We start from the raw sequence: 25,079 nt of genomic DNA on the forward strand, positions 1-25,079 counted from the left end.
ACTGGTGGGGTTGGGTCTGTCACTGTATAACACTGGGTACAGTACTGGTGGGGATGGGTCTGTCACTGTATCGCACTGGGGTACAGTACTGGTGGGGATGGGTCTGTCACTGTATAACACTAGGGTACAGTACTGGTGGGGACGGGTCTGTCGCTGTGTAACACTGGGGTACAGTACTGGTGGAGACGGGTCTGTCACTGTACAACACTGGGGTACAGTACTGGTGGAGACGGGTCTGTCACTGTATAACACTGGGGTACAGTACTGGTGGGGACGGGTCTTTCACTGTGTAACACTGGGGTAAAGTACTGGTGGGGACGGGCCTGTCACTGTATAAAAATGGTGTACAGTACTGGTGGGGATGGGTCTGTCACTGTATAACACTGGGGTACAGTACTGGTGGGGACGGGTCTGTCGCTGTATAACACTGGGGTACAGTACTGGTGGGGACATGTCTGTCAATGTGTAACACTGGGGAACAGTACTGGTGGGGATGGGTCTGTCACTGTATAACACGGGGGTACAGTACTGGTAGGGATGGGTCTGTCGCTGTATAACATTGGGATACAGTACTGGTGGAGACGGGTCTGTCACTGTATAACACTGGGGTACAGTACTGGTGGAGACGGGTCTGTCACTGTATAACACTGGGGTACAGTACTCGTGGGGACGGGTCAGTCACTGTGTAACACTGAGTACAGTACTGGTGGGGGTGGGTCTGTCACTGTATAACACTGGGTACAGTACTGGTGGGGATGGGTCTGTCACTGTATCGCACTGGGGTACAGTACTGGTGGGGATGGGTCTGCCACTGTATAACACTGGGGTACAGTCCTGGTGGGGATGGGTCTGTCGCTGTGTAACACTGGGGTACAGTACTGGTGGGGATGGGTCTGTCAGAGTATAACTCTGGGGTACACTACTGGTGGGGACGGGTCTGTCACTGTATATCACTGGGGTACAGTACTGGTGGGGACGGGTCTGTCACTGTATAACACTGGGGTACAGTACTGGTGGGGACGGGTCTGTCGCTGCATATCACTGGGGTACAGTACTGGTGGGGACGGGTCTGTCACTGTGTAACACTGGTGTACAGTACTGGTGGGGATGGGTCTGTCACTGTATAACACTGGGGTACAGTACTGGTGGGGACGGGTCTGTCACTGTATAACTCTGGGGTACAGTACTGGTGGGGTTGGTCTGTCACTGTCTAACACTGGGGTACAGTACTGTTGGGGACGGGTCTGTCACTGTATAACACTCGGGTACAGTACTGGTGGGGACGGGTCTGTCACTGTATAACTCTGGGGTACAGTACTGGTGGGGACGGGTCTGTCACTGTATAACAATGGGGTACAGTACTGGTGGGGACGGGTCTGTCACTGTATAGCTCTGGGGTACAGTACTGGTGGGGTTGGGTCTGTCACTGAATAACACTGGGGTACAGTACTGGTGGGGACGGGTCTGTCGATGTATAACACTGGGGTACAGTACTGGTGGGGACGGGTCTGTCCCTGTATAACACTGGGGTACAGTACTGGTGGGGACGGGTCTGTCACTGTATAACACTGGGGTACAGTACTGGTGGGGACGGGTCTGTCGCTGTATAACACTGGGGCACAGTACTGGTGGGGAGGTGTCTGTCACTGTGTAACACTGGGGAACAGTACTGGTGGAGACGGGTCTGTCACTGTATAACACTGGGGTACAGTACTGGTGGGGACGGGTCAGTCACTGTGTAACACTGGGGTACAGGACTGGTGGGGATGGGTCTGTCACTGTATAACACTGGGTACAGTACTGGTGGGGATGGGTCTGTCACTGTATAACACTGGGTACAGTTCTGGTGGGGGTGGGTCTGTCACTGTATCGCACTGGGGTACAGTACTGGTGGGGATGGGTCTGTCACTGTATAACACTGGGGTACAGTACTGGTGGGGTTGGGTCTGTCACTGTATAACACTGGGTACAGTACTGGTGGGGATGGGACTGTCACTGTATCGCACTGGGGTACAGGACTGGTGGGGATGGGTCTGTCACTGTATAACACTGGGGTACAGTACTGGTGGGGATGGGTCTGTCACTGTATAACACTGGGGTACAGTACTGGTGGGGATGGGTCTGTCACTGTATAACTCTGGGGTACAGTACTGGTGGGGACGGGTCAGTCACTGTATAACACTGGGGTACAGTACTGGTGGGGATGGGTCTGTCACTGCATAACTCTGGGGTACAGTACTGGTGGGGACGGGTCTGTCACTGTATAACTCTGGGGTACAGTACTGGTGGGGACGGGTCTGTCACTGTATAACACTGGGGTACAGTACTGGTGGGGATGGGTCTGTCAGAGTATAACTCTGGGGTACAGTACTGGTGGGGACGGGTCTGTCACTGTATAACACTGGGGTACAGTACTGGTGGGGACGGGTCTGTCACTGTATAACACTGGGGTACAGTACTGGTGGGGACGGGTCTGTCACTGTATCGCACTGGGGTACAGTACTGGTGGGGATGGGTCTGTCGCTGTATAACACTGGGGTACAGTACTGGTGGGGACGGGTCTGTCACTGTATAACACTGGGGTACAGTACTGGTGGGGACGTGTCTGTCACTGTGTAACACTGGGGAACAGTACTGGTGGGGATGGGTCTGTCACTGTATAACACTGTACAGTACTGGTGGGGACGGGTCTGTCACTGTATAACACTGGGATACAGTACTGGTGGAGACGGGTCTGTCACTGAGTAACACTGGGGTACAGTACTGGTGGGGACGGGTCTGTCACTGTATAACACTGGGGTACAGTACTGGTGGGGACGGGTCTGTCGTTGTATAACACTGGGATACAGTACTGGTGGAGACGGGTCTGTCACTGTGTAACACTGGGGTACAGTACTGGTGGGGACGGGTCAGTCACTGTGTAACACTGGGGTACAGTACTGGTGGGGATGGGTCTGTCACTGTATAACTCTGGGGTACAGTCCTGGTGGGGATGGGTCTGTCGCTGTATAACACTCGGGTACAGTACTGGTGGGGATGGGTCTGTCAGAGTATAACTCTGGGGTACAGTACTGGTGGGGACGGGTCTGTCGCTGTATAACACTGGGGTACAGTACTGGTGGGGACGGGTCTGTTACTGTATATCACTGGGGTACAGTACTGTTGGGGACGGGTCTGTCGCTGTATAACACTGGGGTACAGTACTGGTGGGGACGGGTCTGTTACTGTATATCACTGGGGTACAGTACTGGTGGGGACGGGTCTGTCACTGTATAACACTGGGGTACAGTACTGGTGGGGACGGGTCTGTCGCTGCATATCACTGGGGTACAGTACTGGTGGGGACGGGTCTGTCACTGTATAACACTGGGGTACAGTACTGGTGGGGACGGGTCTGTCATTGTATAACACTGGTGTACAGTACTGGTGGGGACGGGTCTGTCACTGTATAACTCTGGGGTACAGTACTGGTGGGGACGGGTCTGTCACTGTGTAACACTGGTGTACAGTACTGGTGGGGACGGGTCTGTCACTGTATAACACTGGGGTACTGTACTGGTGGGGATGGGTCTGTCACTGTATAACACTGGGGTACAGTACTGGTGGGGACGGGTCTGTCACTGTATAACACTGGGGTACAGTACTGGTGGGGATGGGTCTGTCACTGTATAACACTGGGGTACAGTACTGGTGGGGACGGGTCTGTCACTGTATAACTCTGGGGTACAGTACTGGTGGGGTTGGGTCTGTCACTGTATAACACTGGGGTACAGTACTGTTGGGGACGGGTCTGTCACTGTGTAACACTGGGGTACAGTACTGGTGGGGACGGGTCTGTCACTGTATAACTCTGGGGTAGAGTATTGGTGGGGACGGGTCTGTCACTGTATAACAATGGGGTACAGTACTGGTGGGGACGGGTCTGTCACTGTATAACACTGGGGTACAGTACTGGTGGGGACGGGTCTGTCGCTGCATATCACTGGGGTACAGTACTGGTCGGGACGGGTCTGTCACTGTATAACACTGGGGTACAGTACTGGTGGGGATGGGTCTGTCACTGTATAACACTGGGGTACAGTACTGGTGGGGACGGGTCTGTCACTGTATAACTCTGGGGTACAGTACTGGTGGGGTTGGTCTGTCACTGTCTAACACTGGGGTACAGTACTGTTGGGGACGGGTCTGTCACTGTATAACACTCGGGTACAGTACTGGTGGGGACGGGTCTGTCACTGTATAACTCTGGGGTACAGTACTGGTGGGGACGGGTCTGTCACTGTATAACAATGGGGTACAGTACTGGTGGGGACGGGTCTGTCACTGTATAGCTCTGGGGTACAGTACTGGTGGGGTTGGGTCTGTCACTGAATAACACTGGGGTACAGTACTGGTGGGGACGGGTCTGTCGATGTATAACACTGGGGTACAGTACTGGTGGGGACGGGTCTGTCCCTGTATAACACTGGGGTACAGTACTGGTGGGGACGGGTCTGTCACTGTATAACTCTGGGGTACAGTACTGGTGGGGTTGGGTCTGTCACTGTATAACACTGGGGTACAGTACTGGTGGGGACGGGTCTGTCGCTGTATAACACTGGGGCACAGTACTGGTGGGGACGTGTCTGTCACTGTGTAACACTGGGGAACAGTACTGGTGGAGACGGGTCTGTCACTGTATAACACTGGGGTACAGTACTGGTGGGGACGGGTCAGTCACTGTGTAACACTGGGGTACAGGACTGGTGGGGATGGGTCTGTCACTGTATAACACTGGGTACAGTACTGGTGGGGATGGGTCTGTCACTGTATAACACTGGGTACAGTTCTGGTGGGGGTGGGTCTGTCACTGTATCGCACTGGGGTACAGTACTGGTGGGGATGGGTCTGTCACTGTATAACACTGGGGTACAGTACTGGTGGGGTTGGGTCTGTCACTGAATAACACTGGGTACAGTACTGGTGGGGATGGGTCTGTCACTGTATCGCACTGGGGTACAGGACTGGTGGGGATGGGTCTGTCACTGTATAACACTGGGGTACAGTACTGGTGGGGATGGGTCTGTCACTGTATAACACTGGGGTACAGTACTGGTGGGGATGGGTCTGTCACTGTATAACTCTGGGGTACAGTACTGGTGGGGACGGGTCTGTCACTGTATAACACTGGGGTACAGTACTGGTGGGGATGGGTCTGTCACTGTATAACTCTGGGGTACAGTACTGGTGGGGACGGGTCTGTCACTGTATAACTCTGGGGTACAGTACTGGTGGGGACGGGTCTGTCACTGTATAACACTGGGGTACAGTACTGGTGGGGACGGGTCTGTCACTGTATAACACTGGGGTACAGTACTGGTGGGGACGGGTCTGTCACTGTATAACACTGGGGTACAGTACTGGTGGGGACGGGTCTGTCACTGTATCGCACTGGGGTACAGTACTGGTGGGGATGGGTCTGTCGCTGTATAACACTGGGGTACAGTACTGGTGGGGACGGGTCTGTCACTGTATAACACTGGGGTACAGTACTGGTGGGGACGTGTCTGTCACTGTGTAACACTGGGGAACAGTACTGGTGGGGATGGGTCTGTCACTGTATAACACTGTACAGTACTGGTGGGGACGGGTCTGTCACTGTATAACACTGGGATACAGTACTGGTGGAGACGGGTCTGTCACTGAGTAACACTGGGGTACAGTACTGGTGGGGACGGGTCTGTCACTGTATAACACTGGGGTACAGTACTGGTGGGGACGGGTCTGTCGTTGTATAACACTGGGATACAGTACTGGTGGAGACGGGTCTGTCACTGTGTAACACTGGGGTACAGTACTGGTGGGGACGGGTCAGTCACTGTGTAACACTGGGGTACAGTACTGGTGGGGATGGGTCTGTCACTGTATAACTCTGGGGTACAGTCCTGGTGGGGATGGGTCTGTCGCTGTGTAACACTGGGGTACAGTACTGGTGGGGATGGGTCTGTCAGAGTATAACTCTGGGGTACAGTACTGGTGGGGACGGGTCTGTTACTGTATATCACTGGGGTACAGTACTGGTGGGGACGGGTCTGTCGCTGTATAACACTGGGGTACAGTACTGGTGGGGACGGGTCTGTCGCTGCATATCACTGGGGTACAGTACTGGTGGGGACGGGTCTGTCACTGTGTAACACTGGTGTACAGTACTGGTGGGGACGGGTCTGTCACTGTATAACACTGGGGTACAGTACTGGTGGGGATGGGTCTGTCACTGTATAACACTGGGGTACAGTACTGGTGGGGACGGGTCTGTCACTGTATAACTCTGGGGTACAGTACTGGTGGGGTTGGGTCTGTCACTGTATAACACCGGGGTACAGTACTGTTGGGGACGGGTCTGTCACTGTATAACACTCGGGTACAGTACTGGTGGGGACGGGTCTGTCACTGTATAACTCTGGGGTACAGTATTGGTGGGGACGGGTCTGTCACTGTATAACAATGGGGTACAGTACTGGTGGGGACGGGTCTGTCACTGTATAACTCTGGGGTACAGTACTGGTGGGGTTGGGTCTGTCACTGAATAACACTGGGGTACAGTACTGGTGGGGACGGGTCTGTCGATGTATAACACTGGGGTACAGAACTGGTGGGGACGGGTCTGTCCCTGTATAACACTGGGGTACAGTACTGGTGGGGACGGGTCTGTCACTGTATAACTCTGGGGTACAGTACTGGTGGGGTTGGGTCTGTCACTGTATAACACTGGGGTACAGTACTGGTGGGGACGGGTCTGTCGCTGTATAACACTGGGGCACAGTACTGGTGGGGACGTGTCTGTCACTGTGTAACACTGGGGAACAGTACTGGTGGAGACGCGTCTGTCACTGTATAACACTGGGGTACAGTACTGGTGGGGACGGGTCAGTCACTGTGTAACACTGGGGTACAGTACTGGTGGGGATGGGTCTGTCACTGTATAACACTGGGTACAGTACTGGTGGGGATGGGTCTGTCACTGTATAACACTGGGTACAGTTCTGGTGGGGATGGGTCTGTCACTGTATCGCACTGGGGTACAGTACTGGTGGGGATGGGTCTGTCACTGTATAACACTGGGGTACAGTACTGGTGGGGTTGGGTCTGTCACTGTATAACACTGGGTACAGTACTGGTGGGGATGGGTCTGTCACTGTATCGCACTGGGGTACAGGACTGGTGGGGATGGGTCTGTCACTGTATAACACTGGGGTACAGGACTGGTGGGGATGGGTCTGTCACTGTATAACACTGGGGTACAGTACTGGTGGGGATGGGTCTGTCAGAGTATAACTCTGGGGTACAGTACTGGTGGGGACGGGTCTGTCACTGTATAACACTGGGGTACAGTACTGGTGGGGACGGGTCTGTCACTGTATAACACTGGGGTACAGTACTGGTGGGGACGGGTCTGTCACTGTATCGCACTGGGGTACAGTACTGGTGGGGATGGGTCTGTCGCTGTATAACACTGGGGTACAGTACTGGTGGGGACGGGTCTGTCACTGTATAACACTGGGGTACAGTACTGGTGGGGACGTGTCTGTCACTGTGTAACACTGGGGAACAGTACTGGTGGGGATGGGTCTGTCACTGTATAACACTGTACAGTACCGGTGGGGACGGGTCTGTCACTGTATAACACTGGGATACAGTACTGGTGGAGACGGGTCTGTCACTGAGTAACACTGGGGTACAGTACTGGTGGGGACGGGTCTGTCACTGTATAACACTGGGGTACAGTACTGGTGGGGACGGGTCTGTCGCTGTATAACACTGGGATACAGTACTGGTGGAGACGGGTCTGTCACTGTGTAACACTGGGGTACAGTACTGGTGGGGACGGGTCAGTCACTGTGTAACACTGGGGTACAGTACTGGTGGGGATGGGTCTGTCACTGTATAACACTGGGTACAGAACTGGTGGCGATGGGTCTGCCACTGTATAACACTGGGTACAGTACTGGTGGGGTTGGGTCTGTCATTGTATAACACTGGGGAACAGTACTGGTGGGGATGGGTCTGCCACTGTATAACACTGAGTACAGTACTGGTGGGGTTGGGTCTGTCACTGTATAACACTGGGTACAGTACTGGTGGGGATGGGTCTGTCAGAGTATAACTCTGGGGTACAGTACTGGTGGGGACGGGTCTGTCACTGTATAACACTGGGGTACAGTACTGGTGGGGACGGGTCTGTCGCTGTATATCACTGGGGTACAGTACTGGTGGGGACGGGTCTGTCACTGTATAACTCTGGGGTACAGTACTGGTGGGGACGGGTCTGTCATTGTATAACACTGGGGTACAGTACTGGTGGGGTTGGGTCTGTCACTGTAAAACTCTGGGGTACAGTACTGGTGGCGTTGGGTCTGTCACTGTATAACACTGGGGTACAGTACTGTTGGGGACGGGTCTGTCACTGTATAACACTCGGGTACAGTACTGGTGGGGACAGGTCTGTCACTGTATAACTCTGGGGTACAGTACTGGTGGGGACGGGTCTGTCACTGTATAACACTGGGGTACAGTACTGGTGGGGACGGGTCTGTCACTGTATAACTCTGGGGTACAGTACTGGAGTGGTTGGGTCTGTCACTGTAAAACACTGGGGTACAGTACTGGTGGGGATGGGTCTGTCGCTGTATATAGCACTGGGGTACAGTACTGGTGGGGTTGGGTCTGTCACTGTATAACACTGGGGTACAGTACTGGTGGGGATGGGTCTGTCACTGTATAACACTGGGGTACAGTAGTGGTGGGGACGGGTCTGTCACTGGAGAACATTGGGGTACAGTACTGGTGGGGAATCCACTGGGGTACAGTACTGGTGGTGCCAGTTCTCCACCCATCTAGCCATCTCCCCCTTTATCCCATGGGATCCAACCTTTTTCACTAGCCTACCATGAGTGGTATAACACTGGGGTACAGTACTGGTGGGGTTGGGTCTGTCACTGTATAACACTGGGGTACAGTACTGGTGGGGATGGGTCTGTCACTGTATAACACTGGGGTACAGTACTGGTGGGGATGGGTCTGTCAGAGTATAACTCTGGGGTACAGTACTGGTGGGGATGGGCCTGTCACTGTATAACACTGGGGTACGTACTGGTGGGGACGGGTCTGTCGCTGTATAACACTGGAGAACAGTACTGGTGGGGATGGGTCTGTCACTGTATAACACTGGGGTACAGTACTGGTGGGGCTGGGTCTGTCACTGTATAACACGGGGGTACAGTACTGGTGGGGACGGGTCTGTCACTGTATAACACTGGGGTACAGTACTGGTGGGGACGGGTCTGTCACTGTATAACACTGGGGAACAGTACTGGTGGGGACGGGTCTGTCGCTGTATAACACTGGAGAACAGTACTGGTGGGGATGGGTCTGTCACTGTATAACACTGGGGTACAGTACTGGTGGGGACAGGTCTGTCGCTGTATAACACTGGGGTACAGTACTGGTGGGGACGGGTCTGTCACTGTATAACACTGGGGTACAGTACTGGTGGGGACGGGTCTGTCACTGTATCGCACTGGGGTACAGTACTGGTGGGGATGGGTCTGTCGCTGTATAACACTGGGGTACAGTATTGGTGGGGATGGGTCTGTCGCTGTATAACACTGGGGTACAGTACTGGTGGGGACGGGTCTGTCACTGTATAACACTGGGGTACAGTACTGGTGGGGATGGGTCTGTCACCGTATAACAATGGGGTACAGTACTGGTGGGGACGGGTCTGTCACTGTATAACACTGGGGTACAATACTGGTGGGGACGGGTCTGTCACTGTATAACACTGGGGTACAGTACTGGTGGGGACGGGTCTGTCGCTGTATAACACTGGAGTACAGTACTGGTGGGGACGGGTCTGTCACTGTGTAACACTGGGGTACAGTACTGGTGGGGACGGGTCTGTCACTGTGTAACACTGGGGTACAGTATTGGTGGGGATGGGTCTGTCACTGTATAACACTGGAGTACAGTACTGGTGAGGACGGGTCTGTCACTGTATACCACTGGGGTCCAGTACTGGTGGGGACGGATCTGTCACTGTATAACACTGAGTACAGTACTGGTGGGGACGGGTCTGTCACTGTGTAACACTGGGGAACAGTACTGGTGGGGATGGGTCTGTCACTGTATAACACTGTACAGTACCGGTGGGGACGGGTCTGTCACTGTATAACACTGGGATACAGTACTGGTGGAGACGGGTCTGTCACTGAGTAACACTGGGGTACAGTACTGGTGGGGACGGGTCTGTCACTGTATAACACTGGGGTACAGTACTGGTGGGGACGGGTCTGTCGCTGTATAACACTGGGATACAGTACTGGTGGAGACGGGTCTGTCACTGTGTAACACTGGGGTACAGTACTGGTGGGGACGGGTCAGTCACTGTGTAACACTGGGGTACAGTACTGGTGGGGATGGGTCTGTCACTGTATAACACTGGGTACAGAACTGGTGGCGATGGGTCTGCCACTGTATAACACTGGGTACAGTACTGGTGGGGTTGGGTCTGTCATTGTATAACACTGGGGAACAGTACTGGTGGGGATGGGTCTGCCACTGTATAACACTGAGTACAGTACTGGTGGGGTTGGGTCTGTCACTGTATAACACTGGGTACAGTACTGGTGGGGATGGGTCTGTCAGAGTATAACTCTGGGGTACAGTACTGGTGGGGACGGGTCTGTCACTGTATAACACTGGGGTACAGTACTGGTGGGGACGGGTCTGTCGCTGTATATCACTGGGGTACAGTACTGGTGGGGACGGGTCTGTCACTGTATAACTCTGGGGTACAGTACTGGTGGGGACGGGTCTGTCATTGTATAACACTGGGGTACAGTACTGGTGGGGTTGGGTCTGTCACTGTAAAACTCTGGGGTACAGTACTGGTGGCGTTGGGTCTGTCACTGTATAACACTGGGGTACAGTACTGTTGGGGACGGGTCTGTCACTGTATAACACTCGGGTACAGTACTGGTGGGGACAGGTCTGTCACTGTATAACTCTGGGGTACAGTACTGGTGGGGACGGGTCTGTCACTGTATAACACTGGGGTACAGTACTGGTGGGGACGGGTCTGTCACTGTATAACTCTGGGGTACAGTACTGGAGTGGTTGGGTCTGTCACTGTAAAACACTGGGGTACAGTACTGGTGGGGATGGGTCTGTCGCTGTATATAGCACTGGGGTACAGTACTGGTGGGGTTGGGTCTGTCACTGTATAACACTGGGGTACAGTACTGGTGGGGATGGGTCTGTCACTGTATAACACTGGGGTACAGTAGTGGTGGGGACGGGTCTGTCACTGGAGAACATTGGGGTACAGTACTGGTGGGGAATCCACTGGGGTACAGTACTGGTGGTGCCAGTTCTCCACCCATCTAGCCATCTCCCCCTTTATCCCATGGGATCCAACCTTTTTCACTAGCCTACCATGAGTGGTATAACACTGGGGTACAGTACTGGTGGGGTTGGGTCTGTCACTGTATAACACTGGGGTACAGTACTGGTGGGGATGGGTCTGTCACTGTATAACACTGGGGTACAGTACTGGTGGGGATGGGTCTGTCAGAGTATAACTCTGGGGTACAGTACTGGTGGGGATGGGCCTGTCACTGTATAACACTGGGGTACGTACTGGTGGGGACGGGTCTGTCGCTGTATAACACTGGAGAACAGTACTGGTGGGGATGGGTCTGTCACTGTATAACACTGGGGTACAGTACTGGTGGGGCTGGGTCTGTCACTGTATAACACGGGGGTACAGTACTGGTGGGGACGGGTCTGTCACTGTATAACACTGGGGTACAGTACTGGTGGGGACGGGTCTGTCACTGTATAACACTGGGGAACAGTACTGGTGGGGACGGGTCTGTCGCTGTATAACACTGGAGAACAGTACTGGTGGGGATGGGTCTGTCACTGTATAACACTGGGGTACAGTACTGGTGGGGACAGGTCTGTCGCTGTATAACACTGGGGTACAGTACTGGTGGGGACGGGTCTGTCACTGTATAACACTGGGGTACAGTACTGGTGGGGACGGGTCTGTCACTGTATCGCACTGGGGTACAGTACTGGTGGGGATGGGTCTGTCGCTGTATAACACTGGGGTACAGTATTGGTGGGGATGGGTCTGTCGCTGTATAACACTGGGGTACAGTACTGGTGGGGACGGGTCTGTCACTGTATAACACTGGGGTACAGTACTGGTGGGGATGGGTCTGTCACCGTATAACAATGGGGTACAGTACTGGTGGGGACGGGTCTGTCACTGTATAACACTGGGGTACAATACTGGTGGGGACGGGTCTGTCACTGTATAACACTGGGGTACAGTACTGGTGGGGACGGGTCTGTCGCTGTATAACACTGGAGTACAGTACTGGTGGGGACGGGTCTGTCACTGTGTAACACTGGGGTACAGTACTGGTGGGGACGGGTCTGTCACTGTGTAACACTGGGGTACAGTATTGGTGGGGATGGGTCTGTCGCTGTATAACACTGGAGTACAGTACTGGTGAGGACGGGTCTGTCACTGTATACCACTGGGGTCCAGTACTGGTGGGGACGGATCTGTCACTGTATAACACTGAGTACAGTACTGGTGGGGACGGGTCTGTCACTGTATAACACTGGGGTACAGTACTGGTGGGGACGGGTCTGTCACTGTATAACACTTGGGTTCAGTACTGGTGGGGACGGGTCTGTCAGAGTATAACTCTGGGGTACAGTACTGGTGGGGACGGGTCTGTCACTGTATAACACTGGGGTACAGTACTGGTGGGGACGGGTCTGTCACTGTATAATACCGGGGTACAGTACTGGTGGGGATGGGTCTGTCACTGTATAACACTGGGGTACAGTACTGTTGGGGTTGGGTCTGTAACTGTGTAACACTGGGGTACAGTACTGGTGGGGACAGGTCTGTCACTGTATAACACTGGGGTACAGTACTGGTGGGGACGGGTCTGTCACTGTATAACACTGGGGTACAGTACTGGTGGGGATGGCTCTGTCGCTGTATAATACTGGGGTACAGTACTGGTGGGGATGGCTCTGTCGCTGTATAACACTGGGGTACAGTACTGGTGGGGACGGGTCGGTCACTGTATAACAATGGGGTACAGTACTGGTGGGGACGGGTCTGTCACTGTATAACACTGGGGTACAGTACTGGTGGGGACGGGTCTGTCACTGTATAACACTGGGGAACAGTACTGGTGGGGATGGGTCTGTCGCTGTATAACACTGGAGTACAGTACTGGTGTGGACGGGTCTGTCACTGTATACCACTGGGGTCCAGTACTGGTGGGGACGGGTCTGTCACTGTATAACACTGGGGTACAGTACTGGTGGGGATGGGTCTGTCACTGTGTAACACAGGGGTACAGTACTGGTGGGGACGGGTCTGTCACTGTATAACACTGGGGTACAGTACTGGTGGGGACGGGTCTGTCACTGTATAACACTGGGGTACAGTACTGGTGGGGACGGGTCTGTCACTGTATAACACTGGGGTACAGTACTGGTGGGGACGGGTCTGTCACTGTATAACACTGGGGTACAGTACTGGTGGGGACGGGTCTGTCACTGTATAACACTGAGCACAGTACTGGTGGGGACGGGTCTGTCACTGTATAACACTGGGGTACAGTACAGGTGGGGATGGGTCTGTCGCTGTATAACACTGGGGTACAGTACTGGTGGGGACGGGTCTGTCACTGTATAACACTGGGGTTCAGTACTGGTGGGGACGGGTCTGTCACTGTATAACACTGGGGTACAGTACTGGTGGGGACGGGTCTGTCACTGTATAACACTGGGGTACAGTACTGGTGGGGACGGGTCTGTCACTGTATAACACTGGGGTACAATACTGGTGGGGACAGGTCTGTCACTGGATAACACTGGGGTACAGTACTGATGGGGACGGGTCTGTCACTGTGTAACACTGGGGCACAGTACTGGTGGGGACGGGTCTGTCGCTGTGTAACACTGGAGTACAGTACTGGTGGGGATGGGTCTGTCGCTGTACAACACTGGGGTACAGTACTGGTGGGGACGGGTCTGTCACTGTATAACACGGGGGTACAGTACTGGTGGGGATGGGTCTGTCACTGTATAACACTGGGGTACAGTACTGGTGGGGACGGGTCTGTCACTGTATAACACTGGGGTACAGTACTGGTGGGGATGGGTCTGTCACTGTATAACACTGGGTACAGTACTGGTGGGGACGGGTCTGTCACTGTATAACACTGGGGTACAGTACTGGTGGGGATGGGTCTGTCACTGTATAACACTGGGGTAGAGTACTGGTGGGGTTGGGTCTGTCACTCTATAACACTGGGGTACAGTACTGGTGGGGACGGGTCTGTCACTGTATCACACTGGGGTAGAGTACTGGTGGGGTTGGGTCTGTCACTCTATAACACTGGGGTACAGTACTGGTGGGGACGGGTCTGTCACTGTATCACACTGGGGTACAGTACTGGTGGGGATTGGTCTGTCAGAGTTTAACTCTGGGGTACAGTACTGGTGGGGACGTGTCTGTCACTGTATAACACTGGGGTACAGTACTGGTGGGGACGGTCTGTCACTGGAGAACACAGGGGAATAGTACTGGTGGGGACGGGTCTGTCACTGTGTAACACTGGGGTACAGTACTGGTGGGGACGGGTCTGTCACTGTGTAACACTGGGGTACAGTACTGGTGGGATTGGGTCTGTCGCTGTATAGCACTGGGGTACAGGACTGGTGGGGACGGGTCTGTCACTGTATAACACTGGGGTACAGTACTGGTGGGGACGGGTCTGTCACTGTATAACACTGGGGTACAGTACTGGTGGGGACGGGTCTGTCACTGTGTAACACTGGGGTACAGTACTGGTGGGATTGGGTCTGTCGCTGTATAGCACTGGGGTACAGGACTGGTGGGGACGGGTCTGTCACTGTATAACACTGGGGTACAGTACTGGTTGGGACGGGTCTGTCACTGTATAACACTGGGGTACAGTACTGGTGGGGACGGGTCTGTCGCTGTATAACACTGGGGTACAGTACTGGTGGGGACGGGTCTGTCACTGTATAACACTGGGGTACAGTACTGGTGGGGACGGGTCTGTCACTGTATAACACTGGGGAACAGTACTGGTGGGGACGTGGCTGTCACTGTATCGCACTGGGGTACAGTACTGGTGGGGACGGGTCTGTCGCTGTATAACACTGGGTACTGTACTGGTGGGGTCGGGTCTGTCACTCTATCGCACTGGGGTACAGTACTGGTGGGGATGTGTCTGTCGCTGTATAACACTGGGGTACAGTACTGGTGGGATTGGGTCTGTCACTGTATAACACTGGGGTACGGTACTGGTGTGGACGGGCCTGTCGCTGTATAACACTGGGGTACAGTACTGGTGGGGACGGGTCTGTCACTGTGTAACACTGGGGTACAGTACTGGTGGGGACGGGTCTGTCACTGTGTAACACTGGGGTACAGTACTGGTGGGATTGGGTCTGTCGCTGTATAGCACTGGGGTACAGTACTGGTGGGGACGGGTCTGTCACTGTATAACACTGGGGTACAGTACTGGTGGGGACTGGTCTGTCACTGTATAACACTGGGGTACAGTACTGGTGGGGACGGGTCTGTCGCTGTATAACACTGGGGTACAGTACTGGTGGGGACGGGTCTGTCACTGTATAACACTGGGGTACAGTACTGGTGGGGACGGGTCTGTCACTGTATAACACTGGGGAACAGTACTGGTGGGAATGGGTCTGTCGCTGTATAACACTGGGGTACAGTACTGGTGGGGACGGGTCTGTCACTGTATAACACTGGGGAACAGTACTGGTGGGAATGGATCTGTCGCTGTATAACACTGGGGTACAGTACTGTTGGGGACGGGTCTGTCACTGTATAACACTGGGGTACAGTACTGGTGGGGACGCGCCTGTCACTTTATAACACTGGGGTACAGTACTGGTGGGGATGGGTCTGTCACTGTATAACACTGGGGTACAGTACTGGTGGGGACGCGCCTGTCACTTTATAACACTGGGGTACAGTACTGGTGGGGATGGGTCTGTCACTGTATAACACTGGGGCACAGTACTGGTGGGGATGGGTCTGTTACTGTATAACACTGGGGCACAGTACTGGTGGGGACGGGTCTGTCACTGTATAACACTGGGGTACAGTACGGGTGGGGACGGGTCTGTCACTGTATAACACTGGGGTACAGTACTGGTGGGGACGGGTCTGGCACTGTGTAACACTGGGGTACAGTACTGGTGGGGATGAGTCTGTCACTGTGTAACACTGGGGTACAGTACTTGTGGGGATGGGTCTGTCACTGTGTAACACTGGGGTACAGTACTGGTGGGGATGGGTCTGTCGCTGTATAACACTGGGGTACAGTACTGGTGGGGACGGGTCTGTCACTGTATAACACGGGGGTACAGTACTGGTGGGGACGGGTCTGTCACTGTATAACACTGGGGTACAGTACTGGTGGGGACGGGTCTGTCACTGTATCACACTGGGGTACAGTACTGGTGGGGACGGGTCTGTCACTGTGTAACACTGGGGTACAGTACTGGTGGGGACGGGTCTGTCACTGTATAACACTGGGGTACAGTACTGGTGGGGACGGGTCTGTCACTGTATAACACTGGGGTACAGTCCTGGTGGGGATGGGTCTGTCGCTGTATAACACTGGGGTACAGTACTGGTGGGGACGGGTCTGTCACTGTATAACACTGGGGTACAGTACTGGTGGGGACGGGTCTGTCACTGTATAACACCGGGGGACAGTATTGGTGGGGACGGGTCAGTCACTGTATCGCACTGGGGTACAGTACTGGTGGGGACGGGTCTGTCACTGTATAACTCTGGGGTACAGTACTGGTGGGGACGGGTCTGTCACTGTATAACACTGGGGTACAGTACTGGTGGGGACGGTTCTGTCGCTGTATAACACTGGGGTACAGTACTGGTGGGGACGGGTCTGTCACTGTATAACACTGGGGTACAGTACTGGTGGGGACGGGTCTGTCACTGTATAACACTGGGGTACAGTACTGGTGGGGACGGTTCTGTCGCTGTATAACACTGGGGTACAGTACTGGTGGGGACGGGTCTGTCACTGTATAACACTGGGGTACAGTACTGGTGGGGACGGGTCTGTCACTGTATCGCACTGGGGTACAGTACTGGTGGGGACGGGTCTGTCACTGTATAACTCTGGGGTACAGTACTGGTGGGGACGGGTCTGTCACTGTATAACACTGGGGTACAGTACTGGTGGGGACGGTTCTGTCGCTGTATAACACTGGGGTACAGTACTGGTGGGGACGGGTCTGTCACTGTATAACACTGGGGTACAGTACTGGTGGGGACGGGTCTGTCACTGTATCGCACTGGGGTACAGTACTGGTGGGGACGGGTCTGTCACTGTATAACTCTGGGGTACAGTACTGGTGGGGACGGGTCTGTCACTGTATAACACTGGGGTACAGTACTGGTGGGGACGGTTCTGTCGCTGTATAACACTGGGGTACAGTACTGGTGGGGACGGGTCTGTCACTGTATAACACTGGGGTACAGTACTGGTGGGGACGGGTCTGTCACTGTATAACACTGGGGTACAGTACTGGTGGGGACGGGTCTGTCACTGTATAACACTGGGGTACAGTACTGGTGGGGACGGGTCTGTCACTGTATAACACTGGGGTACAGTACTGGTGGGGACGGGTCTGTCACTGTATAACACTGGGGAACAGTACTGGTGGGGATGTGTCTGTCACTGTATAACACTGGGGTACAGTACTGGTGGGGATGGGTCTGTCGCTGTATAACACTGGGGTACAGTACTGGTGGGGATGGGTCTGTCACTGTATAACACTGGGGTACAGGACTGGTGGGGATGGGTCTGTCACTGTATAACACTGGGGTACAGTACTGGTGGGGACGGGTCTGTCACTGTATAACACTGGGGTACTGTACTGGTGGGGATGGGTCTGTCACTGTATAACACTGGGGTACAGTACTGGTGGGGATGGGTCTGTCACTGTATAACACTGGGGTACAGTACTGGTGGGGACGGGTCTGTCACTGTATAACACTGGGGTACTGTACTGGTGGGGATGGGTCTGTCACTGTATAACACTGGGGTACAGTACTGGTGGGGATGGGTCTGTCACTGTATTACACTGGGGTACAGTACTGGTGGGGATGGGTCTGTCACTGTATAACACTGGGGTACAGTACTGGTGGGGACGGGTCTGTCACTGTATAACACCGGGGGACAGTATTGGTGGGGACGGGTCAGTCACTGTGTAACAGTGGGGTACAGTACTGATGGGGACGGGTCTGTCGCTGTATAACACTGGGGTACAGTACTGGTGGGGTTGGGTCTGTCACTGTTTAACACTGGGGTACAGTACTGGTGGGGACGGGTCTGTCACTGTATAACACTGGGGTACAGTACTGGTGGGGACGGTTCTGTCGCTGTATAACACTGGGGTACAGTACTGGTGGGGACGGGTCTGTCACTGTATAACACTGGAGTACAGTACTGGTGGGGACGGGTCTGTCACTGTATCGCACTGGGGTACAGTACTGGTGGGGACGGGTCTGTCACTGTATAACTCTGGGGTACAGTACTGGTGGGGACGGGTCTGTCACTGTATAACACTGGGGTACAGTACTGGTGGGGACGGTTCTGTCGCTGTATAACACTGGGGTACAGTACTGGTGGGGACGGGTCTGTCACTGTATAACACTGGGGTACAGTACTGGTGGGGACGGGTCTGTCACTGTATCGCACTGGGGTACAGTACTGGTGGGGACGGGTCTGTCACTGTATAACTCTGGGGTACAGTACTGGTGGGGACGGGTCTGTCACTGTATAACACTGGGGTACAGTACTGGTGGGGACGGTTCTGTCGCTGTATAACACTGGGGTACAGTACTGGTGGGGACGGGTCTGTCACTGTATAACACTGGGGTACAGTACTGATGGGGACGGTTCTGTCGCTGTATAACACTGGGGTACAGTACTGGTGGGGACGGGTCTGTCACTGTATAACACTGGGGTACAGTACTGGTGGGGACGGGTCTGTCACTGTATAACACTGGGGAACAGTACTGGTGGGGATGGGTCTGTCACTGTATAACACTGGGGTACAGTACTGGTGGGGATGGGTCTGTCGCTGTATAACAGTGGGGTACAGTACTGGTGGGGATGGGTCTGTCACTGTATAACACTGGGGTACAGTACTGGTGGGGATGGGTCTGTCACTGTATAACACTGGGGTACAGTACTGGTGGGGATGGGTCTGTCACTGTATAACACTGGGGTACAGTACTGGTGGGGACGGGTCTGTCACTGTATAACACTGGGGTACTGTACTGGTGGGGATGGGTCTGTCACTGTATAACACTGGGGTACAGTACTGGTGGGGATGGGTCTGTCACTGTATAACACTGGGGTACAGTACTGGTGGGGATGGGTCTGTCACTGTATAACACTGGGGTACAGTACTGGTGGGGACGGGTCTGTCACTGTATAACATTGGGGTACAGTACTGGTGGGGACGGGACTGTCACTGTATAACACTGGGGTACAGTACTGGTGGGGAAGGGTCTGTCACTGTATAACACTGGGGTACAGTACTGGTGGGGACGGGACTGTCACTGTATAACACTGGGGTACAGTACTGGTGGGGACGTGTCTGTCACTGTGTAACACTGGGGTACAGTACTGGTGGGGATGGGTCTGTCGCTGTATAACACTGGGGTACAGTACTGGTGGGGATGGGTCTGTCACTGTATAACACTGGGGTACAGTACTAGTGGGGACGGGTCTGCCACTGTATAACACTGGGGTACAGTACTGGTGGGGACGGGTCTGTCACTGTATAACACTGGGGTATAGTACTGGTGGGGATGCGTCTGTCACTGTATAACACTGGGGTACAGTATTGGTGGGAACGGGTCTGTCACTATATAACACTGGGGTACAGTACTGGTGGGGACGGTTCCGTCACTGTATAACACTGGGGTACAGTACTGGTGGGGACGGTTCCGTCACTGTGTAACACTGGGGTACAGTACTGGTGGGGTTGGGTCTGTCGCTGTATAACTCTGGGGTACAGTACTAGTGGGGACGGGTCTGTCACTGTATAACACTGGGGTACAGTACTGGTGGGGACGGGTCTGTCACTGTATAACACTGTGGTACAGTACTGGTGGGGATGGGTCTGTCACTGTATAACACTGGGGTACAGTACTGGTGGGAACGGGTCTGTCACTGTATAACACTGGGGTACAGTACTGGTGGGGACGGTTCCGTCACTGTGTAACACTGGGGTACAGTAGTGGTGGGGACGGGTCAGTCGCTGTATAACACTGGGGTGCAGTACTGGTGGGGACGGGTCTGTCGCTGTATATCACTGGGGTACAGTACTGGTGGGGATGGGTCTGTTACTGTATAACACTGGGGTACAGTACTGGTGGGGACGGGTCTGTCACTGTATAACACTGGGGTACAGTACTGGTGGGGACGGGTCTGTCACTGTATAACACTGGGGTACAGTACTGGTGGGGACGGGTCTGTCACTGTATAACACTGGGGTACAGTACTGGTGGGGACGGGTCTGTCACTGTATAACACTGGGGTACAGTACTGGTGGGGACGGGTCTGTCACTGTATAACACTGGGGTACAGTACTGGTGGGGATGGGTCTGTCACTGTATAACACTGGGGTACAGTACTGGTGGGGACGGGTCTGTCACTGTATAACACTGGGGTACAGTACTGGTGGGGACGGGTCTGTCACTGTATAACACTGGGGTACAGTACTGGTGGGGACGGGTCTGTCACTGTATAACACTGGAGTACAGTACTGGTGGGGACGGGTCTGTCACTGTATAACACTGGGGTACAGTACTGGTGGGGACGTGTCTGTCGCTGTGTAACACTGGGGTACAGTACTGGTGGGGACGGGTCTGTCGCTGTATAGCACTGGGGTACAGTACTGGTGGGGACGGGTCTGTCACTGTATAACACTGGGGTACAGTACTGGTGGGGATGGGTCTGTCACTGTATAACACTGGGGTACAGTACTGGTGGGGACGGGTCTGTCGCTGTATAACACTGGGGTACAGTACTGGTGGGGACGGGTCTGTCACTGTATAACACTGGGGTACAGTACTGGTGGGGACGGGTCTGTCACTGTATAACACTGGGGTACAGTACTGGTGGGGACGGGTCTGTCGCTGTATAGCACTGGGGTACAGTACTGGTGGGGACGGGTCTGTCACTGTATAACACTGGGGTACAGTACTGGTGGGGATGGGTCTGTCGCTGTATAACACTGGGGTACAGTACTGGTGGGGACGGGTCTGTCGCTGTATAACACTGGGGTACAGTACTGGTGGGGATAGGTCTGTCACTGTATAACACTGGAGTACAGTACTGGTGGGGACAGGTCTGTCACTGTATAACACTGGGGTACCGTACTGGTGGGAATGGGTCTGTCGCTGTATAACACTGGGGTACAGTACTGGTGGGGATGGGTCTGTCACTGTATAACACTGGGGAACAGTACTTGTGGGGACGGGTCTGTCACTGTATAACACTGGGGTACAGTACTGGTGGGGACGGGTCTGTCACTGTATAACACTGGGGTACAGTACTGGTGGGACGGGTCTGTCACTGTATAACACTGGGGTACAGTACTGGTGGGGACGGGTCTGTCGCTGTATATCACTGGGGAACAGTCCTGGTGGGGATGGGTCTGTCGCTGTATAACACTGGGGTACAGTACTGGTGGGACGGGTCTGTCGCTGTATAACTCTGGGGTACAGTACTGGTGGGGACGGGTCTGTCACTGTATAACACTGGGGTACAGTACTGGTGGGGACGGGTCTGTCACTGTATAACACTGGGATACAGTACTGGTGGGGATGGGTCTGTCGCTGTATAACACTGGGGTACAGTACTGGTGGGGACGGGTCTGTCACTGTATAACACTGGGATACAGTACTGGTGGGGACGGGTCTGTCACTGTATAACACTGGGGTACAGTACTGGTGGGGATGGGTCTGTCACTGTATAACACTGGGGTACAGTGCTGGTGGGGTTGGGTCTGTCACTGTATAACACTGGGGTACAGTACTGGTGGGGACGGGTCTGTCACTGTATAACACTGGGGTACAGTACTGGTGGGGACGGGTCTGTCACTGTATAACACTGGGGTACAGTACTGGTGGGGACGGGTCTGTCACTGTATAACACTGGGGTACAGTACTGGTGGGGACGGGTCTGTCACTGTATAACACTGGGGTACAGTACTGGTGGGGACGGGTCTGTCACTGTATAACACTGGGGTACAGTACTGGTGGGGACAGGTCTGTCACTGTATAACACTGGGGTACAGTACTGGTGGGGACGGGTCTGTCACTGTATAACACTGGGGTACAGTACTGGTGGGGACGTGTCTGTCGCTGTGTAACACTGGGGTACAGTACTGGTGGGGACGGGTCTGTCGCTGTATAGCACTGGGGTACAGTACTGGTGGGGACGGGTCTGTCACTGTATAACACTGGGGTACAGTACTGGTGGGGATGGGTCTGTCACTGTATAACACTGGGGTACAGTACTGGTGGGGATGGGTCTGTCACTGTATAACACTGGGGTACAGTACTGGTGGGGACGGGTCTGTCACTGTATAACACTGGGGTACAGTACTGGTGGGGACGGGTCTGTCACTGTATAACACTGGGGTACAGTACTGGTGGGGACGGGTCTGTCGCTGTATAACACTGGGGTACAGTACTGGTGGGGACGGGTCTGTCACTGTATAACACTGGGGTACAGTACTGGTGGGGACGGGTCTGTCGCTGTATAGCACTGGGGTACAGTACTGGTGGGGACGGGTCTGTCACTGTATAACACTGGGGTACAGTACTGGTGGGGATGGGTCTGTCGCTGTATAACACTGGGGTACAGTACTGGTGGGGACGGGTCTGTCGCTGTATAACACTGGGGTACAGTACTGGTGGGGATAGGTCTGTCACTGTATAACACTGGAGTACAGTACTGGTGGGGACAGGTCTGTCACTGTATAACACTGGGGTACCGTACTGGTGGGAATGGGTCTGTCGCTGTATAACACTGGGGTACAGTACTGGTGGGGATGGGTCTGTCACTGTATAACACTGGGGAACAGTACTTGTGGGGACGGGTCTGTCACTGTATAACACTGGGGTACAGTACTGGTGGGGACGGGTCTGTCACTGTATAACACTGGGGTACAGTACTGGTGGGACGGGTCTGTCACTGTATAACACTGGGGTACAGTACTGGTGGGGACGGGTCTGTCGCTGTATATCACTGGGGAACAGTCCTGGTGGGGATGGGTCTGTCGCTGTATAACACTGGGGTACAGTACTGGTGGGACGGGTCTGTCGCTGTATAACTCTGGGGTACAGTACTGGTGGGGACGGGTCTGTCACTGTATAACACTGGGGTACAGTACTGGTGGGGACGGGTCTGTCACTGTATAACACTGGGATACAGTACTGGTGGGGATGGGTCTGTCGCTGTATAACACTGGGGTACAGTACTGGTGGGGACGGGTCTGTCACTGTATAACACTGGGATACAGTACTGGTGGGGACGGGTCTGTCACTGTATAACACTGGGGTACAGTACTGGTGGGGATGGGTCTGTCACTGTATAACACTGGGGTACAGTGCTGGTGGGGTTGGGTCTGTCACTGTATAACACTGGGGTACAGTACTGGTGGGGACGGGTCTGTCACTGTATAACACTGGGGTACAGTACTGGTGGGGACGGGTCTGTCACTGTATAACACTGGGGTACAGTACTGGTGGGGACGGGTCTGTCACTGTATAACACTGGGGTACAGTACTGGTGGGGACGGGTCTGTCACTGTATAACACTGGGGTACAGTACTGGTGGGGACGGGTCTGTCACTGTATAACACTGGGGTACAGTACTGGTGGGGACAGGTCTGTCACTGTATAACACTGGGGTACAGTACTGGTGGGGACGGGTCTGTCAGTGCATAACACTGGGGTACAGTACTGGTGGGGACGGATCTGTTACTGTATAACACTGGGATACAGTACTGGTGGGGATGGGTCTGTCACTGTATAACACTGGGATACAGTACTGGTGGGGACGGGTCTGTCGCTGTATAACACTGGGGTACAGTACTGGTGGGGACGGGTCTGTCACTGTATAACACTGGGGTACAGTACTGGTGGGGACGTGTCTTTCTGTATTTTGGTGTCCCCCTCTTCCCCAGCCCCCACAAAGTTAATGCTTTGTTGCTGGTGTCTTTCTTACCTCTTCTTCACTGAGGTGACTCTCCTCTCCTGGCGTGTGTTCAGAGTTCCTTGTTTTGATACGAGTGCGTGTCCCCGTCTCTCTCTCTCTCTCTGCCACTATCTGTCCCTCTTGCTGTCTTCCACTCACTCTCTCTGATTCACTCTCTATTTCACTCTGTCTCCCACACTTTTGTTTGTCTTTCTCTTTATTTTCCTTTCTCGTTCCTGTTCTCTCCCTTTCACATTCGCTCTTTTTCACCGAGTCCCTTGCAGGCACTCACTCCTCAATCTGTCTCTCTCTCCCTCTTGTGTTTTCACTCTCTCTATCTCAGCCTCCTTTCCACCCCCTCCCTGTCACTCATTCACTCTCAATCTCTCTCTCTTTATCGCTCCCTCTATCTCGCTCCCTCTCTTCGTTGTTCTGTCTCACACTCACAAACTGAGCTTCAACAACACAATCCGAAAACCAACAAATATCTTAACTGGCGTCGAGCCAGAACTCTGACTGATTCTCATTAACCCACCCAGATCCACAACAGATCCTCAAACACAGCCCCAGCTGGGATAGAGCTTCCAAACGCAGCCCCGACTGGGATAGAGCTTCCAAACGCAGCCCCGACTGGGATAGAGCTTCCAAACGCAGCCCCGACTGGGATAGAGCTTCCAAACG

At 54.0% G+C, this 25,079-nt stretch overlaps 1 protein-coding gene across 1 annotated transcript in view; it reads right to left on the reverse strand.

Moving 5' to 3' along the window:
- Positions 1 to 24,537, reverse strand: part of lbh (LBH regulator of WNT signaling pathway) — a 125,059-nt gene extending 100,522 nt beyond the window's left edge. The window contains exon 1 of the mRNA XM_078204541.1: positions 24,429 to 24,537. The gene's annotated coding sequence lies outside the window, so the exon portion shown is untranslated. The remainder of the gene's footprint in view (positions 1 to 24,428) is intronic.
- Between the last annotated feature and the right edge of the window lie 542 nt (positions 24,538 to 25,079).

Source organism: Mustelus asterias, unplaced genomic scaffold (genome assembly GCF_964213995.1).
Source record: "Mustelus asterias unplaced genomic scaffold, sMusAst1.hap1.1 HAP1_SCAFFOLD_373, whole genome shotgun sequence".
Taxonomy (NCBI): domain Eukaryota; kingdom Metazoa; phylum Chordata; class Chondrichthyes; order Carcharhiniformes; family Triakidae; genus Mustelus; species Mustelus asterias.